Source organism: Camelus ferus, chromosome 4 (assembly GCF_009834535.1).
Source record: "Camelus ferus isolate YT-003-E chromosome 4, BCGSAC_Cfer_1.0, whole genome shotgun sequence".
Classification (NCBI taxonomy): domain Eukaryota; kingdom Metazoa; phylum Chordata; class Mammalia; order Artiodactyla; family Camelidae; genus Camelus; species Camelus ferus.
Window position 1 is genome coordinate 46728168 of NC_045699.1, and position 17708 is coordinate 46745875.

Below are 17708 nucleotides of genomic sequence, written 5' to 3' on the forward strand. Positions count from 1 at the left end.
ACAAAGTCAGAGTGATTTATAGTCGTGTGTAGCGTCTCCCAATTTGCAATGTGTACCACACCTACATGGAGGCGATTTTTCTTTTAATAGTTACACACTTATTTTCATATGTGTTAGAGATACATAGGTAGCACCAAATCAGTAACTTCACATTTATTTTTATTCAATATGAAGCTTAAGTGGGTATTTTAAGTTTTTCAAAGTATGTTGGTTTAAAGAAAAATGTTAGGTAACTAGCAGTACAAATGGCACATCATGAAGGTCTTTGGCACATGCATGGGCTTGGGGAAATGTCTGGACTAAGTAACTGTTATAGTGTGGTTGTAAAGTATATTCCAGACTTGACCAACTTGTGGTGATGAAATAGGTTCATGTGTCTTTTAAACCCCAAACTACAAGTCTGATCGCCTAGATGGGAAATTAGGACAGAGTCCAGTCCTTTTCTTCCCCAAGTAGTCTTCAGTAATTCTACCTTCAGATATTCCAGGCTTGCGTATGTTTTACCAGGAGTCAAGCCTCCTTACTGTTTACCTGTGGGTACCTGCTGGGGGAGGGGAACTCAGGGATGTCCCTTGTGCCAGACTCACTTCCCAGGTGTCAGTGCTGCATGGCGGTTAGCGGAGAGCGGATGATGCTGAGAACTGTGCTGAAGTCACAGCGGTCTTGAAGAGACGGGCTCTGACGTGATCACCCTGTTCTGGTGGTCCTGTCACCGAGACCACCTCCCCTGTCCACTGCCACCAATGCCTCTCTGTCAGTCTATGCCAAGGTGCTTTCTCAGAGCTCAGGGAGGATGCTTTTTCTCACGGTATTCTCACAGTCAAGGTGCACACATCAGAAATGCCTGGTCCCCAGTGTCACAGCTGCTAAATAGTGTGGCATCTTCTGTTCATCCATACAATTGTGATTTTCTTCAAGGCATCCCCACCAGCAGAATGGAGGCTGACTTAGAAGTTCATTAATTCTACTCTGTGTCCATATCAAACATTTCCCAGACTGTGATGATAAGTATTTTGGTGTCCCCAAATGCAGAGCCACAGACACGACTTGGTGCAGGTGATCCCAGGAAGCAGGAGGGAGGGAACAGGGGGAGTGAGACAGATGGGGGACAAGTCCATCTATGGATACATCATCGAGGTCACTACTGTCAGCAATGGGAGTTCAGTTCCACCAGGCCCTCTGAGAAGTGTGCAGAGTGTGCAGAGTGTCTCCTCGAAGTATCCATCTTCTGGACAGGACCTGCGGCATTGTCCACTGGCTGCCATTCTGTATGGGTTGGGTGTTGCCCATAGGGTACTATCTCCTCTGTACTTATAAGCTGGGCTTGCAAGCCAGCCCAGAAAGTTTCCTGGCATGGGAAGAAGGCTGTAGCACAGAATGGAGAAGACAAGTGGCCTGAGTCTGGAGGTGGGTCATGAGCAACGAGAGGTGAGTGGGAGCTACCTGCCACAGCTAAGGCTGAAATCAGACATGTGCTAGAGGGCTACTAAAGGTGCAGACACAAGAGGCACCTACTGCAATCCCCCAGCGGTTCGGCTCCCCCTCTCCTTAGAGTCAGTTTCAAATCAGGGCCCCACCACCCACATTGTTCTATAAAATATGATCGATGATATGCTATGAAAATGTAATGATCAAAACTGATGCAAAAATAGGTAGAAAATCTGAATATTCAAACCACAAATGAAATATAAAAGATTACCAAAAAAAATCCCACCTTCCCAAATTCTGCATTCTTAGATGGTTTTACTGGCCAGGATAGGAGCAATTACTTGAAGAAAGGAGAATGCTACAGAAGAAAGAAAAAGTAACTTGTCAGAGAAAATAAAAGACACTCATTACATTGGACCTCTTGGGTTTCTCTCCCCTTCTCTCCCATATATACAATTCCAAGAATGCTTTAACTCACATACAATAAAAATGTGCTTACCTTCTCCTTAAGATTTGACAATCACAGTGACACTCAGCTATCATATTCAGCTGCTGCAAGTTGAGGGTCCTTGGATGATGTACATTCCATTCCACTGGATCTTGATGCTGGTCAGTCAGTTATCAATTATTGAGCACACAGGGGTATAGAAGAAGAGTAACTGCCCTCAAGGATCTTATATTCCAGTGGGCAGGGAAACAGATAACAAACATGCAAACAAATAGATAAGATGAAATCAGGTACTGAAAATTGCTAAGAGAAAACAATGGGGTGTGATTTGGGGAGGGGGATGCTGAGATACCCTTCTGAAGAGATGACATTTGAGTTGTTTGCAACCGGTATATTGGATGTCTTGATTAAGGTGTAAATATAGAACTATTTGATTTCTTACAGATGCACTCCCTGACCGTGCTATATTTGGAGCACGGTCTTTTACAGCATAGACCCTTATGAACTTCTGGGGAAGTATATGAGTGAAGGTCCACCCAAAAGACAACAATGCACTTTCAGTATTTGAAACAGTCGGAATCTGATGCAGACAATTAGTTACATGAGTGATGGAAAAGCTGAGAAACTGAACAGGGCACAGTGAGACTATTCAGATATTATCAAAAGAGGGGCAAATGGAGGAGGATGTGTTGCTAGAGCCCAGAGACGAGCATCAAACAGCAAACAGACGAGCATGTGCTGGGCCTGGAGTCACAAAGGAAGAAGAGCCCACAGCCAGAAACTACACTAGAGGCAGATAGGGTGGGAGAAAAATGCCTTGATTGGTCCCTTCCTCCTGCTTTGTGAGCCCTCACCTACCAAAGGTAGCAGAGAGTCAGCTGAGCCGGCAGCCTGGGCACCACAGCGTCCGACCTGCCCTCCCATCCTAAGACAGTGCAGGGTTGGGAAAATGAGAAATGCACCTGCAGGGCAAACAGACCCAGGACAGATACCGGAAGATTCCACAACTTCCTGGTTAAGATCCAGTCTCCTTGAAGATTTCAGTCTCAAACTCTATTTGAATCCTTCTCCCTTCCCCTGCCTGCACATGGAGCATTCTTGAGCTGAGATCCTGACTTCTAAGAATGAAGATGGAGAGACTGTGATCAGGTCGTGAGGTGCCTTCTCTCCTCCCTTCTTCAAGGCTCAGCCCTTCAGGCATGTTTGTGCTGGGAGGAAGGAGAGGAAACAGGCCGAGGGTTCCTTTACTCACATGCCCATGGCTGTTGTCCCTTCCAGGTTGGCTGTTCCTACTTCTCTGGCTTCTGGTGGCCACTGACACCCTCTCTGTGGCAGGCGTTCAAATGCTGGTGCATCCCCTGGAGGACTTTCCTACACAAGGTAGGACCAACTACCTTCAGTACTGTCCACTTAGCCCAACTGGAAATTCTTGCTAGAGCAACAGCAGAGAGTAGGTGGCTCCCCTTCTGTCCCAATTCCCATCTTGAAACAATCCCAGTCTTCCTCCATCTTACTTAGCTAAGTCCAAGGGCAAATTAGAAAATGATAACCAACATGGGAATGGCATGCGAATTTTCCCTCCTCTCAGGAAGGCCCTCTCTGTGGCTGATTCTTTGGAGCCTCCCCAATATTTGTCTTGGGGGAGAGTCACCTCTCACCACAAACACTGCACTCCCCACAAGGCAGGTGATTCTGACTTGAACTCCCCTCATTCTCTCCTTCCCGGTCCTCTCCTGAAGATTAGAAAGGAGGGAGGGGCATGGGGACCATCTGACACCTTTCAGTGAGCCCTGGGAAAGGAATCTGGTGTCACTAGTGGGTGCTCTCTTGAGAAAGGGGTGTGCTCTTTGTATGCATTTATGGGCTTTAGCTGGAATTCCTGGAAAACAGGAAAAGTCCCATTGAACATCCTGTTACCTTTGGACAATGGAAAGGAGGCAGCTTGCAAAGATCTGGGAGTAGAACGTCCCAAGAAGGAGGAACCGCAGATTTTGTAAAAGACTGGAGATGCAAACTTACTTGGCATGTCCGAGGAACAGAAAGAAGCTGGAAGGAGCTGGAGAGAGAGGAAATGGGATAGAATACAGAGCAAGAAAAGGGAGGCTGGGTGGGCAGCTGCAGATCACCTCAGTTCTTGCAGACTAAGGTACAAGGTTTGGATTTTATGTCTGGTTGCTCTGAGAAGCTACGGGAGGGTTTTAAGCAGGAGAAGGATGCAAATTGGCTTTATTTTTATTTTTGAGGCAGTAGTATCATCATGACATTGTCCACTATCAATGTCCAGCATTAACTCTTTAAAAACACAAGGAGAGTCTTATAAACATATACCTCCTGCAGTGAGCATTAATTTTATTACTGAGATGAATACAGCTGTCTAGATTTTTTGCTGTCAACAGATCTGTTGGGTTTAAAAGTCTAGGAACTGATTTTTGTTTGAAAGGCCACTGCAACTCATGTGTGCCGAACGGACTGTGGACGCAGCGCTGGAGGCAGATGGACCCGTTCGTTAATAAACTGTTGGCAGCGATTTAGCGTTTTGGAGATGATGTTCTGGGCTGTGGCTGAAGCAGTGGTGACAGTGAGAAGTGAGCAGATTTGGGATGAATTTTGGGGGAGTCTTGGTGCAAGGTCTCAGTTATGAGAGAATGATTCCTGGAATTCAAATCTGGCCTGTTGCCTGGATGATGGTATTGTTCCTGCTATGGGAAGGAAGATAAGGACGAGATTTGGTTGTTTGTTTTCAGCATTATCATGTCCCCTGGGGGGCTAGATGAGTATCTGTCACTTAGTAGGTGCTCGGTCAATATGTGCTGAATAATTGAAAAAGCCATAGTTTGATCAGGTTCTAGTTGAGAAGCCAATTGGCCATACTCATATTCTTGCCACCTGTGATTAAATTAAATTCAGCCGCTCTATGTATGTTTGCAAAATTCTGTTTAAAAGCGGGGAGAGGGGAAGCAGTCCCCACAGGCCCTGGGCTGTGTGCAGCCAACACAGCTTCAGGATGAGATTCTCCCTCCTTCTCCAGCTCCCCCAGAGTATCCCCCTTCCCAGCCATAGATTTCTGCTGCTCCAGTTCTTTAAGGAAGAAGTGTCACCAACCTCTCTGCACCCTTGGAATCTTGCTGCGAGGAGGAGCCTCTCTTTTACTTGCCTGCTGTTCCCTCCGGCTTTCAAACAGCCCAGCTTCGACGGAAGCATCCTTTTGGGTAGCGTGTAGCCAGCCCATTCTGACATCCCGATATCCTTTGGCCTAGCCCTCTCCTGACAGCTGGCAAAGATTTCGCAGGCTGCTTTGATAGGCACGTGGTCTGGAAATGCCAGCTTCTCCACCCCAACCCCCTGGAGAAAGGCATCCCCGTGGCCCCTCGCCACCACGCCTCAGCCAGTTCCATATTTTAGGGTCTATCTCCTTATCATTTACAAGTCCTCATGTGCAGGTTCCATGTTCTGTATTATTCAGGCCTCTTTGGTTATGGGACAGAAATCCAAGTAAACCTAGCTTAATTTAAAAAGGAGAATTATTGGCTCTTACAGAAGGTGGGCCTCCCACTGGGATCACTGTGTCCAGATAAACAAATAATATTGTCAAGTCTTCTTCCTCCTACTCCCGTCCCTTTCCCTCCATCACTCATCTTGACTCTTCTCTGTGCTCGGGCCTCATTTTCTCTTGCTTAGGTTGGCTTCCTCCTGGCAAGGGCAGGGCACAGGAGGCACGGCCACTGAGGCTCCTTGGCCTATCTTATTTAGCTCAGCCATGCCAAGGCAATGAGAACATGTCTCTCCTCCCCCTGCTTTACTGGATACACATCCCAGCTGATTGGCCCAGCTTTTATCAGTCTCCTCATTCAAGTCCCGGAGGCTGGGGAATGGGGTTCCATGATTGGCCAGGGGTCAAGAATCAATGATTGGCAGCTTCACTAAAATCTACCGCCTGGCTGCAGCCGGGGAGGAGCAGACGTCTAAGGAAGAAGGTGAGTGTGCTGTCCCTGAAGGAAGGAGGAAGGAGGAGGTGGACAGACAAACAGCAAATCCCTCTTACGGGAAGTCAGATTTAATGCCAGGATCCAAAGAAAGTACACATGCAAACGCTGGTTTTGTTTTCTTTGCTAACAAAAATGAGAGAAATGAACTGTGGGCAGGAATTGTAATGAGGAAGTAAGCACAAGGGTCTTCCTCTGTGTGCTAAGGGGGAAGTTGTGAGAGTAAGCTCTCCCTTCGCAGCCCCGCCTGCAGGAGGCTCTTGGAGGTGGAAGCCATTTCAGGTGATGACTCAGTGCGGTGTATCACGCCTTCCTCAGTTCTGCTCTGCCCAATTCTCCAAAGCCAAATAAATAGGAAGTGTGGCAGACTGGATTCTTTTTAGCAGCCGTACCCTTGGGTTTGTTTTCATGGGCACGAGTCCACTGGAAAGCAATTATGTTCTCTTGCCTCTTTGCTGCATCAGAGAAATGGAGCAATTTAAGAGAGATTCCAGAAAAACAATTTTGTAACTTACAAAAGGGAATCACATAGTAACCACCAAGTTAGCTGTGCTGATCCGTCATGACTGGTTCTCCCTTTTTTTAAAGTAAAAATTGTGTATATTTAAAATGTACATGTTTCGACGTACATATACATAGTGACCTGATTACTACAGTCAGGGTAATTCACATATTCCTCTCTCCACAGTTACCATTTCTGTGTGTGTGTGTGTGTGTGTGTGTGTGATGAGAGCCCCTGAGATCTGGTCTTTTCCCAAATTTGCAGTATGCAATAGAGTTTTATTAACTATAATCACCATGCTGTACGTTAGATTTCTAGAACTTATTCATTCTACGTAACTGCAGCTTTGTACCCCTTGACCAACACCTCCCTATTCCCTCACCTCCTCAGCCCTGGTAACCACATTCTACTCTCTGCCTCTATGAATTCAACTCTTTTGGACTCCACATATGAGTGAGATCATGCAGTATTTGTCTTTCTGTGTCTGGCTTATTTCACTTAGTATAATGTCCTCCAGGTTCATCCGTGTTGTTGCACATGGCAGATCTCCTTTTTAAAGACTGAATTTTATATATATATATATTATTTCTTTATCCATTCATTTGTTGAAAGACACTTAAGTTGTTTTCACATCTTGGCTATTGTCAATAATGTTGCAAGGAACACAGAAATGTAGATACCTCTTCAAGGTACTGATTTCATTTCCTTCAGATATATACCCATAAGAGAGATTGCTAAAGCATATGGCAGCTTTATTTTTAATTTTTTGAGGAACCTCCATACTGTTTTCCATGATGACTGTACCAGTTTACGTTTCCACCAATGGTGTACAAGAGTTCCATTTTCTTTACACACTCTCCAGTGCTAGTGATCTGTCTATTTGGGAATAGCAATTCTAACAGGTATGAGGTGGTATCTCAGTGTGGTTTTGATTTGCATTTCTCTGATGATTAGTGATGTTGAGCATCTTTTCATGTACCTCTTGGCCATGTGTATATGTCTTTTTTGGAAAAATTTCTGATCCTTTGCCCATTTTTAAAATCAGATCTTTTGGGGTATTTTTTTTGGTATTGAGTTGGATGAGTTCCTTATAGATCATGGATATTAACCCCTTACCAGATATATAGTTTGCAAATATTTTCTCCTATTCCATAGGTTGCCTTCTCATTTTGTTGATTGTTTCCTTGACTGTGCAGAAGCTTTTTAGTTTAATGTTGTCCCACTTGTTTATTTTTGGTCTTGTTGCCTGAGCTCCTGGTTTCCTATCCAAAAAAAAAAAAAAAAAATTACTGCTAAGACCAATATGTCAAGACTTGTTCTGATCACATAGTTTCTATTAAAACCTAAGCATGCCAGCATCAGAAAGATCTTAGAGATCATGGCCGACCCTCTCACATTACAGAGAAGGGAAACTGAGGCTCAGGGAGGGAAAGGAGGTGATTTAAGGGACTCAATGAGTTAGAGGCAGCGTGAAGTCTAACACTGAGGTCTTCTGAATCGTTGCACAAAGATCTTTCCATTAAGTCACTCAAGGATGCTTAATAAGGTAAATAATGGAGTGTCTTATACGAATTTGCTTCTAAATGTCCTTGAAAGCAGTAGATGGGAAATTTCAACCTACTGCTTAAAGTGAAATTGCTAAATGAATTCTATTCTTGCATGCCAAAAATATCTCTGCAAAGATGTGACTTCGTCTTGGCTTAAACACAGGACACTTGAATTCAGCCATCAAGGACATGCCCTTGCCTCCTCCCATGTCCCTTTTGTCTGAATTCCTGTGATCTGAAGATAGTCTTCCTGAATTGACTGGTTGGCAGTGCTTTTGTCATCTGGTCCCCTCTGGGTTTGCCCTTCTTGACTATGGGGCTGTGCTGCTCAAGACTGGCCCCCGTCAAGCTGCCTGCCTCTTCTGTAGTGAGGCTGTGTGAGCCAGTTGCTCCTCCAGATCCACCTGGCTCTGTGCCTGGCAACCTGATCCGTCTGGAAAATGGCAATGGGTTCTCTGGCCCTGTAGGCCAACTAGCTGGAGATGGGAGGGAGGGAGGAGACTGAGATTGGATACTCATTTGCCGAGTTCCCTATCTTGGGATCTCCAAGGTCTGGCTTCATCCCTCCACTGAAAAGTTCAGCTCCTGTTAAGCAGCCCCAGGCACCCGGAACTCTTCCTCCCCTCCCCATTCAGACCTGAGCTGGTAGCAGCTCCTTCTGTTACCAGTGCCTCCAGGAGCCCTTGGGGTTCTGCGTTCTCCCTTGTGGTTCCTCCATGCCTTGCCATGCCTTTGAGAAGAATCCTTTTATCAAACGCCCCTCGAATGACCCCATTAGAGTGTGCTACCTCTTTAGCTGGGACTCTGGCTGATAAACAACCTGATTCTAACCCAAGGTCTCCATGTCTCCCGAGCTTTGGGACGAAGTCCATCCCAAGACAGTCTTCAGAGCCTCAGTTCAGGAATCAGTTTGTTGCAGGGTCCTTGAATCTGAACTCCTATGTCTTCGTAACAAATTCCTAACCTTACTCTTGAGGATGAGCCTTGGAGACCTTAAGGTGGAATGGAGATGGCAAGGAGCCAGAAACCAGGACCCAGAGTAGGAGCCTGCAGCGCTGTGCTGGGCCTCCAGCTGGTGTTGGGTGTCTCATGTAATAGAGGACAGGGTCCGGCAATCCTGAGAGCTGACTCTGGCAGCATCAGAAGCCAGAGTGTCCCTGTGCTTTCTGAGGCTGACAAGAGTCAGAGGACGGAGCTGTGTCCACGTTCAGGCCACAGCAATGGGGAGAAGCAGCACCTGCCAGGGCCCCATGTGATCACAGAGCCAGGGGTCTGCTGCCTGGACTGAACGAGCCCCCTGAAGGAGAAGCACAGCACTCTCCTCTCGGCCCTGCCCCCTCCCCCCAGTAGCCCGCTAGTCTGAGTCCTGCCGGAGTCAGCGGTCCCACAGAGCAATTAAGCTCTGAGTCCCTGTTCTAACAATCACAGGCTATTCAGTGGTAGCCGGTGTTGTCTTTATTTCCATCCTCACTGTGCTAGACGCAAAATATGTTAGACTGAGAATCATTTACAGTTACTTACAACCTGTTTCCTTCAGACTGACATTTGAGCACAAAACTGTGGGGCAGCACTTTCACAGAAGAAGCAGACAGTTGCAAACATGCCCAAAGTGATGATATTAGCTCACGTTTTGTAGTGTTTCACAGTTTGTCAGATATTTTCTCATGCATTGATTCTCACAATAAACCTGTTATAGATGTGTATATGTATAGACCTGTCACCTATCTGTCTTTATTTATCATCTATCTGTCTATCTATCTATCTATCAATCTATCTATAAAATGTATCTGAAGAGCCCAAGGCTTCAAGAAATAAAATGACTTACCAAGGTCATATAAACAGCCAGAATGAATTGCTCCTTTCTATTTCTTATGATCTCATTGTGTAATATATTAGTTGTGATCATGGCTGTCTCCCACTTGAGCCTCTGAGCTCATTAGGCATAGAGTTCATGGCTTACTGTATTTTTGTCATACATACCAACAGGTGTGTGTATGTGTATGCACACAATGTGTCTACATTGCGTCATTATTGTTTAATAGATAATAAAACAACCAGCCATCTCCCCACCACTTAGATTAGGAAATAAAATGTTGCCCTAACTACTGGAAGACCCCGTATGCCTCTTCCCTGTGTCTTTCTCTCTCAGTCTCAACCACTGTTCTGAATTTTGTCTTTATCACATGAATGGATCCTGAAAAATGTATTATTTACTTGTATATGTCATTGAACCTTATACAAATGGGTACATGGCCTGTTTATCTCACTCCTCCCACACTTCCTCCACATACATAGACACTGTCCTACGCACAGTAGGTGCTTGGACTGGCCTGGGCCTGGCATGGCCAGAAAGCATCTGTCTGCTCACTGTGCTCTCCACAGGGCTGAATAAGTCTGATCAGAGGTTGGAGTTGGGTTCTGGGTAAGAAAAAACACAGAACAAAACATCTCAGGGCACCCAGCTGTGTTGCATGGCCCTGTTACCGCTCCAAGGGAGTCTTTTGTAGCCCCAAATCCAATCTATTCAGGGGGATTATCCCAGTGGACTGTCTTACTTCTTGAAGGTGGAGTCCCACTTTGGATCTCATATATCTCTTCTCTCAAGACTTTTTTTTTTTTTTTGAGTCACAAATGGCAAACACCACCCTATAAGCTTAATGACTTTGTACCCTCTATGAAGCCAACGTTCACTTCCTTATACATTTCCCTCTTAAATTCCTGGAGTATTTATGACACATTTTAACAACCATTTAAACAATGCAAGCAGTTTCTGCAAACCTTAAGAGTGGCATTTTTCAAACTGTGGACTGTCACCCATTAGTGAGTTGTGAAGTCAATCTAGTGGGCTCAGATCAGGATTTTTAAAAATTGAAATAGAATTGAGCATTACCTGGTCAAGAAGCCAGGATTACAAAATATCAGTGTGTGTCCTCAGTAGCAAAGGGTAAATGTGATCTTGTGAAAATTTTGTTCCAGCCGTGTGCGTGCGTTTGTGTGTGTGTGTGTGTGTGTGTGTGTGTGTGTGTGTGTACTGGGTCACAATGTAAAATGTATTTCTTACTGTGGATCAAGATTGAGCAATGTTTGCAAGCCGCTGCTCAAAAGGACATTATAGGGGACATTGGTGGCTTACTCACCTGCCATCTATTCTCACTCTCCCCACAGTGGGATCGCCTTGTGGTTTGGATGGGCTCTAGGTGTTTGAGTGTCCGTGACTGACCTTAACAATTACCATAATCCCAGTCAGTTGCCACTATGATTGGTGCAGGGATGGGCAGTAATCCTAGGCCTAGACCAATTAGGATGTGTCACTCCCTGGCCACAGTGGGAGGACACGTGTCTTGATTAATCCAAGGATCTGTCTCTTAAGGAATCCAACCAAATCCTTTGATGGACCTGGAAATTTCACTAATAAATACTTTGGAGATGCCCGATCTGGTCTGAAACACAAAAGGGCTATTCACTGTCCAACCCTATCCAGGCTAAAATTTGCTGGGGAGGGAGGAGAGACCAAGAGCAAATAAATAAGGCAGAGTAATTTCCAAGTTACATCATCAATAACCTACTTATAAAAGTCATGGGCTTTGCTGTCCTAAAGAGAGCTTTGTAAGTGACCACAGGGCCTTCTCAAACTCTAGGTTCCCCTAAGGAGTGGTTTACATGTTGGAAGAACCTGGGCACTTAGGAGGCTGAATTCCTGGAACAGGGATTTGGGAGTCATCCGCATGTCCTGGCCGGAGGGGCCAGGGGAGCGTTTGAAGTTGTCCAGGAAGAGCTGTAAATTTGAGTCAAAGTGAGAAGACCTGGGACAGAGTCTGGGAGAAGCAGTAATGCTTGGGGACAGACAGCAAGAAGACCGCCACCGCCACACGTGTACTGTTGCATCGTGGTGACACAGGCAGCACCAAACTCTCCTCCCTGCCCTCGCTGGCCACCTGCCAAGACCTGGTCCTCATTCGCCCACCAGATTCCCAGGGCTTTCGGGACAGAGATCTGGGTAGTGGGACTAGTGGAAGGAGGAGGCTAACTAGACATATGTTAGAATGGATAGAGGGCCTCTCAGAGGGAAGGAAGTGGTCGGGGTGGCACAGGCCACATTTTGAAAGACTTCAATGTAATTCTCTGGCACCATTAAAATTTGTCTTTTTGATAAATCTTATATGAAGTTTTGGGTTTGGGGAGAAGTCAGACCATTGTTTCTCTTGATGAAACATGATGACGAAGGTGAGGAGGTGGTCCAGCTGTATCAGACCGTAGGTAGTAATCACATGCAGCCATCTCCCTCAATAAACTATGAGCTCCCAGAAGGAAAAAAGAGCTGGGCTGAGAGGAGGTATGTTTGAGAAAGGATAGAACAGTTGAGTGGAAAGATCTCATGCTGGAGTCTTGCCCCTCCAGTGGGACCTGTCCTTCCCCACTCAACCCTGCCTGCGAGAACTAGGAGAGAAAAAGCAGTGCCTCTGGGAGGCCAGACCACACACTGGCTTTTTGTTGGAATTGGGAGGAAGGAGCGTACCACAGAAATGCTGTAGAGTCATGCGTAAGTGGAGCTCTGAAATGGAGTATAGGGCAGAATCTTCCAGAAGCTGAGACACACTGATTCTATAAGCTTGGTGGATTTACTGCATTTTCTTCTTTCATTTCCTTTAGCTTCATAGTTAAATTCCTTTGGAAAGTACCAAGTTGTCTCAGCTGTCTTACTGAAAATGAGGAAGAATTTGGGTTACATCGTGGAGTCTGAAGGAGGAGTCAAGAACTCTCCTCTGAGGGGCTGGTTGCGGGAACCCTGGGGCAGAGTTGGCGGTGCCAGCACGATCTGCGCCTGTCTGAGAAGTGCCCATCCAATGCTCAGATCTCTGAAATTGCTCCTTAAAATGTGTCCTGGCCTTTGCTTTTGACTCATGTGAGATGCTTCCCAGAGCCTGGCTCCTGCAGCTAGTGCCTCACCCCTCAGCTCAGCTGTGGAGCCATGAAGACCCTGGGGCTCCTTAAGAAACAGGCCTGCCCTCCCTTTTTCTCTGAACTCCAAAGGTGGCTGGGGCTCTGGAAACACGACATGGCTTGATTGTAATGGGCTCATGCCAGGGAAAGGGCATTTGCCCTGGTGGATTAGTCCACAGAACCCCCCTCCTGCCTCTTGTTTCGTCCAGCAAGTTCAGTCCACCTGACACTGGTGCTAACTGGGGACAAAGGGAGCCTCGATTTCTCAGAGGCCAAAGTCTAGGGAGCATGTGAAGGAGTCAAAACCACAAGGGATCAGGAGGGCCTCCATGCCTGGTAAACAGGGATCAATTTTGAGCTGGCATCCTGGGATTCAGAATGTGGAGTGGCTGAGGTGTGGGAGCCAGCTAGTGGGAGGAGGATGGTAATTCTTCCCCTTGGGAGCACTCATGTTTCCCCTCAAGGATGGGGCAGAGGCCTGCAGTCAACAGCCGTGGTCTTTGTCTGCAGAGCATCCCTTCTGGTAATAGGAGCCTGGTGATAATTCCTTTGGGAAATGACTCTTCCCCAACCACTGGTGTCTTATGAGTCTGGCAGGGTTGCCAAACCCAGGGCCCCATCCATCCTGATCTCTACCACAGGAAAGAGCAAGTGGCTGAGCTTTATCCCATCACCATGCCCTGAGACCCTGGCTTCAGCAATTGATAGAAGGCAGTGGTTCTCCACATAAGGCAGGACTGCATCCCACACCCTGGCCTTGAAAATGATGGGGGCTGCAGTTTGGCTGTTGTCCTTACAATAACTGGAGAGCATTTCCAGCATTTAGTGGCTAGGGGTCCCTGGACAGTGGCCCACAACAAAGAATTGTCCTACTCACAAGGCAAGTAACTTCTCTGTTGATAAACCCTTACCCAAATTTTGGGCACCTGACCCCGGCTAGGCCAATCAGCGTCTATCCCTGGGATTTTGTTTAAGAGTGTCTGGCTGGAGAAGATCATGGTCACCCCTCTACCCTCAATACATGCAAGAGTATGTCTGAAGGAGAGAATGAGGGCTAGACAGAGAAAAGGCTGAGATGAGAGATGGAGAAAGAGAGAATGTGAGAAAGCTAATGACATCATCTGTCCTGGTCCTTTTCTGGAGTGACAGCCAATTTTTTCTTCTTTTCTTTTTTGCTTAATGCTTTTAAGTTGAGTTCCTTTTTCTTGTAACCCAAAGAACCTCAACCACCCTGAGGCTTCAGGAGGCAACGTTCCTCCTCCCTGGCCACTGAGGTAGAGGATGCAGATTTTAGAAAGCAGCTTTTACTCTCTCTCTAGTCTCCCCAAACACCCCTCCATATGTTCTACAAGTAAGGAAAGAAGTCCAGAATAAACAAATAAACCTAATTATCCCGCCCCACACCAAAAAAACAAACAAACTAAAAACAAACAAATAAAAAAAAACCCAAACCAAATAAATAAAAAAAATATTTTTGAAAAAACAAAAAAACAAATCTAAGCTCATGCCATTGGGGTACCGGTGTGATTATGTCCTTCACATGTTATCTGGCACTCCAGGGAAGGCTGAGATACACAAAGGGAAGGTTCAAATCCTCGGGGAACTTTCCAGCTGGTTGAGGCCACCATGGCTGCCTGGATCCTGTTGGTTTGGCTTAAAAAATGGGATACTCAGATGGAACGGGAAACACAGGGCAACCAAACTACAGGGCAGGGAATTTCAAGCCTGCTAAGGTTGACCCTTCTTCTTCCTAGTCTTTCCAGTTTAGGTAACATAATGGCTCTGTAGGGTATCCCATTTCCTCTGCAAAAGACCTTCAGGAGACAGTTGGCATCTCTCTTGGGCTCAGAGAATTTTTAGAGGCTCCTTGTGGCCAGGACACTATAATTAGATGAATGGGAACCTTGGCCCTTCCCCTGTAGGTAGGAAGGAGTTATGCAAGGCTGGTGCTTGCTGACTTAAGTGGGTGGAGGCTGCCCTGGGGGCCATGGGGCACCTGCTTGGGAGACATGATCCTCTGGACCGTGCACTATGCACCCTGCCCCCCAACTTCCAACTCCCCACCGCCCCACCCATTACACAAACTTAAAAGTCACTGTCAGTTTTTTTCTGGCACTAAAATAGTCTTCATTGTTATCCATATCAAAGGGAATTCAAACAAAAGCTATTGGCAATACAGTACAAGAGAAATTCAGCTTCTGGTGTTATCTCCACTTCTCCAACTGTGAGAACACTCTCACCGGCTGTCTCTCCTCCTCCCGCTCTCAAGCTGATGTCTCCAAATGCTTGGGTTACTTTAGGGAATTTTGTAAGTATTTTTGAATAATTTGTTTTGTTTTGTTTTTGCTTTAACTTTTGTTACAAATACCCAACTTTAAACACACCAGGGACACAGGATTTATCCTCTCCTGTTTCTGTTTTGGAGGAGTTTGTTGAGGTTTCTTAGTTTATGATCACTTTTGTAAATATCCCATAGACACTGGAAAACAGAAGTGGACTCTGCATTTTGAATTTGCATGAACGTGTGTGTGTGTGCGCGCGCGTGTGTGTGCCTGTAGAATTAAACCTGTGCTGATCTCCTACAAAGTGGCCACATGAGCATGTGCTCCATGTCTTCTGGCTTTTTTTTTTTTTCTTTGTACTTTTTAAAAACATGTTATTAAAGGGAAATTTGAGCCAAGGGGAAGGGGTAGTGGAACCTTTGAAAACCCTTAATTTGTCTTGACCACAAGGGACTCTTCCTGGCTGACCATGGGGAAAAGCTAGGCTCTCCCTTAGACAATGTGACTGGATAGGGCAGACTAACCTGGAGGCAGGGTAGGTGACCATAGCCAGGCAGAGTTCAGTCAGGTGGACAGCAACCAGGGAAAGAGTGAAAGGTGATGACATGCAGGCAGTCAGCTCTGGAGATGCTAACAGGGAGCAAGATGTTTCCACAGACAAAGAGAGAGCAGCAACGGGTACTTGAAAAGCAGAGGCAACCACATGGTGAGGTGAGGCTGCACGGAGCAAACGCTCATCCACTGAGCTCAGTTTTGGTCAGAGATTCCAGTCTTGGAAGCGGGATGATGAAAAGGAGTCTGGGCCAGTGGAATTGTGGATAATACAGGAGACCAGTGCAACATGGGAGCAAGGCAGAACCTAGGTATCAGCCTGCTGGAGGCCAAGTCCCAGAGAGAGAGGCAGGGACTGCTTAACGTCCAACTGTTTGAGGGCAGGATGGTGGCGAACAGAGCCACTGTCTGCAGCTTTGGGACTGCTTCTCAGGGTCAGAGAGAAGACGACTCAAGCCTGCTAACCCCCAGCCCTAAATCACAGGGGCCAGGAAGTTGACATTACTTTTTAGTTCTCTGATGAGGTAAGGAGGGTGGTGAAGGCCAGAGGGTGTATCTCTGGGGAAACAGGGAAAGCAGTAGGGGGAGCTTAATGCACCAATAAGCAAAGGATTAAATATACACACACGTACCTGCTCACAAATTCACTTGAACAAAACAGAGTCCACCTCTGTTTTCCAGTATCCATGGGACATTTATCAAATTAATATAAATAAATAAATAAAGAATTTCTTCAAAGCAGAGAAAGTTTCCAGAGGGACAAATCTTTATCGGTAGTATTTTAAAAATTAGACTTTCAAAACAAAAGTCTAAGTGAAAACAAAACAATACAAAACAGAAAACATTTTCTTAAAAGGAACCCAAGCATTTGGGGAAACCAGCTTGACAGAGGCGAGTGGGGCTAGATGTCCTGGGAGCATATTTGTAATGTTTGAGAAGCAGTAGAGACACTGCCAAAAGCTGAATTCCTCGTGTATGGTTTTGGCAAAACAGCTTTTGTTTGAACCCCCTTTATTCCCTGTAACAGTTACCACTGTGTCCTGCTTGAACAGAAAACGGGATAGCGATTTTGAAGATGTCTGGAGGATGTTAGTAGTAGGAGTTTCATTCCTGGTAACTGGTGGATTGACCCTCCCAAGGAAAAAATTCAAAATGCAGAGGAAACATATCTTCCTAAATGCATTTGTGAGCTGGCAAGAAAGTAAGAGAGTCTCAGGCCAAAATGCTGAGTGAGGAGTAAGTGAAAGAAGGAGCTCAGCTGAAGTGCCGCCCTGGCTGTTGCTCTGAGGGCGTTTACTGAACCAGGTGGATTTGAACTTCTGTTGTCTGGCCTCACAGAGGATAGCGAATGACACAGTACAGGGACCAGGGCCATCCAAGGCCCCCTGGACACCTTGCCCATGAAGGTGAGACCCCAAAGGTCTATACTCCCAGTGGAAGTGTAAACCAGAAATAAGTGCTAACTGCATCAACCACCAGGGAGTTGCAAGAACCTAGGTGCTGAGCTAAAAAGGAAAAATAAGGTCATTACTGAGAATCTGGGACCACAGGCTGTCTCTCATGTAGTTTGAGGCCCATGGTCATATTACTTGTGTGTTCTCAACAGTAAACAAACAACCCCCTTCCCCCAAACTCAAGCCAATAATTTGCTAGGGTAATGTGAGACTGGCAGTAATACCAGTGGCCAGAACTGGTGTACATCTTTGATAGAGGAACCTACCTTTATCTCAGACCTTAAAGAATTTCCTTAAAGTACTTAGAGTCATGCTGGATTAACTGACTGTCAGTGTGGAAAATACTGAAACTTGATTCATACCTCACATGTCACACAAGAGTTAATTCAAGGTTGCTTAAAGACTTAAATGTAAAACTAAAGCTATAAAGCATCTAGAAGAATGTATAGGAGAAGATCTTTGTGATTGAGTGTAGGCAAATATTTTCTAGACAGAAAAGAGAAAGAGCTAACTTTTATAAAAGAAAAAAATTGAAAACTCCTGCTTTTTGAAGATAACAATGAAATAACAG